General features: G+C 40.7%; 1 pseudogene; it reads left to right on the top strand.

Annotated features, from left to right (window-relative positions):
- The first annotated feature begins 1,068 nt into the window (after nucleotides 1-1,068).
- On the top strand, nucleotides 1,069-1,312 carry LOC122125480 (annotated as a pseudogene).
- Nucleotides 1,313-3,124: the final 1,812 nt, after the last annotated feature.

Below are 3,124 nucleotides of genomic sequence, written 5' to 3'. Positions count from 1 at the left end.
CCTGGTGGGCACAGAAGGCCTCCTCCCCCAGGGTATGGCAGACCAGGAAGCTGCACTGAGGTGAAGAGTAGGCCCTACACCCCGGGAAAGAAAAGAGAGACTGAGAGCTTCTCTGCAGATGATCCTCTCATCAAGACATTTAAGCATCTCTTTGGGATCGCAATGGAACTGATGAACAGCTAGGTAAATAATGCAGCTGGGCTTAGTGACATGCACCTGAAATTCCAGCCCTGAGGAGGCTGAGGCAAGAGGATACTAGGTACAAGGCTAGCCTGGACTACAACGTTGAGACCCTGTCTTCAAAAGCAAAAGAGGGGCTGGGGAGGTGGCTCGGTGATAGACTGCTTGCCTTGCATACAGGAGACCCTGGGTTTGATTCCTCAGCACCACATAAGCAGCAAAGGCTGGAAGTGGCACTGGGGCTCAAATGGTAGAGCCCTAGCCTTGAGTTGAAGAGCTCAGGGACAGTGCCCAGGCCGAGTTCAAGCCCCATGACTGACCACAAGAAAAAAGAATAGAAAATGAGGGGCTGAGAAGGTAGCTCAGTGGTAGACTGATTGCCTTGCATGCATGATGACTAGGGTTCAATTCCTCAGCATCACCTAAGCAGAAAAAGCCAGAAGTAGTGCTGTGGCTAAAGTTGTAGAGTGTTAGCCTTGAGCTGAAGAGCTGAAGAACATCACCCTGTACCAGAGTTTAGGCCCAACAACTGACCGAGAAAAACAACAGAAAATGAAATATGTAGGCATATTCTCAAGAATATGTAGGTCCTTGAACACCATGTCTACTGGGGCACTATTCACCACAGCCAAGAAACAACCCAGAAGCTCCATGGTGTCTGCAGAGAAATGAGTGACACTGAACATGGTCATGTGTAGCAAAGTCAGCCAGGTTCAGAGCAGTGGAGTCACAGGCCCAACTGTGGATGAATGCATAAAGAAGATTTAGCCTGGTAAGTCGGTGCTTGAGTCCCGGGCCAGAGGCATGATCTTGAGATGCCGCCCCTCCGGGTGCCTATGAGGACCTTTCATCAGAATTTTTGAGTCTGAGGCACAGTTCTGTGCCAGGATGATGAAAGCTGACATGGATGTTAATGCTGAAAATCAGATAGAACTGGAGGAAAAAGCACGACATTAATTAAGTGTTGGAACTCCAACACACACTTGAAGATCTCTCAGCAAGAGTAGATGCAGTTAAGGAAGAAAACCTGAAGCTAAAATCAGAAGACCATGTTTTTGGACAATATATAGAAAACCTCATGTCTGCTTCTAGTGTTTTCCAAACAACTGACATGAAAAGTAAAAGAAAGTAAGAGATTTAGTTCCCTTCTCATTTACGGAATTGCTGGTTCACTCTCCCTGTCTCTCTCCTTCTTTCTTTCTCTCCATCCCTTCCCCCACCCTCCTTCTCTCTCCCCTTTAAAATTAGGGAAGATACCAAACGTTACAGTACCTTTGTTTGTGGCTTCGTTGAATGTTTATTAAAATTCAAATCTAGGCAAAATTAACTACTTAAGAGGAGACTTCCATGAGTCTGTGTATTATGTTAGTCTAAGAAAATGTGCAGATGTATTGTAAAGACTTTATAATTAGAATTGCATATATTTATGAAACTTGAAAATGAATGTTTTATTGAATTTGCTTTGGTATATAGGCTTAGTCTTTTATTACACGCTTACTTAATAAGATATACAAGAAAATAACCATGTTGTTAAAATGTGACCAAAGTCATGTACTGAATGCTCAGCTTTATGTATGTACCTGTTCACTATTGTGTGCCTCTCCTCCATCTGCCTCATCCTTCCCATTTACCTTCTCCTAAGTCAAGATAATTTCACATTTGTAAAAGTTCTTTGGATAGTAATCACCCGACAGCAATCTGATCTGTAAGTCCTGAAGTTAACCAAAACCTTGCCTAAAGTTTGTCAGTTGTACTTTCTAATAATAATATAGGACTGATGGTTTCTCTTTAATCATTTGAAAGCAGATTTGGACTATAAAGAGGATTGTTGAAACTAAATTATCTTTGTTTAAAAACAAAGAACCAACTTGCTTTTGCACGAAATAACCCCCTTGCTATCTGAAAAGATAAGAATTTTGCTTATGGGCTGCGATGGTGGCTCAGTGGTAGAGTGCTTGCCTTGCATGTATGAGGCCCTGGGTTTGATTCCTCAGCACCACATAAGCAAAAAGAAAAAAGCCTGAAGTGGCGCTATGGCTCAAGTTGTAGAGGGCTAGCCTTGAGCTGAAGGGACAGCACCCAGGCCTAGAGATCCGGCCTCATGACTGGACTCCCCCCCCCCAAAAAAAATTTTTGGTTATGTATTGATTAGAAGTAGAAAGTCTGGGAGGAATACATAGAAATAGGTAAAAATATAATGTGATAAACATAGCAACCAACTCCAAATGTTTTCACTCCCAATTTGTATTGTCTCTGGCACAGAAGAGATCTTCCAGGATATATATATATATATATGAAAATGGGTTAAGTTTGACTGATCTTACATACACCACATGCTATGCTATTCCAGCTCTAGGATTTGGTTGCAAGGTTTATTTGTTGTACCTAGTCAATGAACTGTTACCAAATTCCTTGAAGAGTATACTGGTAGTAGAATCATGAATGAGAGAATTTTATATGTATAATAATTGGTAAGCTCAGTATTTTTTTAAATTTTTTTTATTGTAAAGATACTATACAGAGGGTTACAGTTATGTTAACAAGGTAATGAGTACAGTTCCTATTGAGTATTGTTTCCCCCTCCATTGTTTTCCCCCTACCATCCCTTCGCTCCCTACTTTCCCTGATGTTCTTTTTTTTAAAAATTGTGGTTAAGTGAATACATAATTTCCCAAATTTCACAGTACTGTGGAATAATGATGCTCATTTAAAGTCACAAGTTCATTCTAACTTTCCTGGGGCAAATTGTCTATCAAAGTCTATAACATATAGTGGTGTACACTATACACCATACATGTGATCAGCAGCATGGGAAGCTCAGTATTTTTATCTCACTCTGTAAATTTAACTAATCGGTTGGTAGAATTTTAGTCATTCTCATAACAATTTCTAAAAATTTAGTTCATAGATTCCATTTGGTAAAGGAATCAATATCAGAGGTAAT

Source organism: Dipodomys spectabilis, unplaced genomic scaffold (genome assembly GCF_019054845.1).
Source record: "Dipodomys spectabilis isolate Male_0828 unplaced genomic scaffold, ASM1905484v1 ptg000266l, whole genome shotgun sequence".
NCBI lineage: Eukaryota > Metazoa > Chordata > Mammalia > Rodentia > Heteromyidae > Dipodomys > Dipodomys spectabilis.
This window is presented reverse-complemented; position numbering and strand designations above follow the sequence as displayed.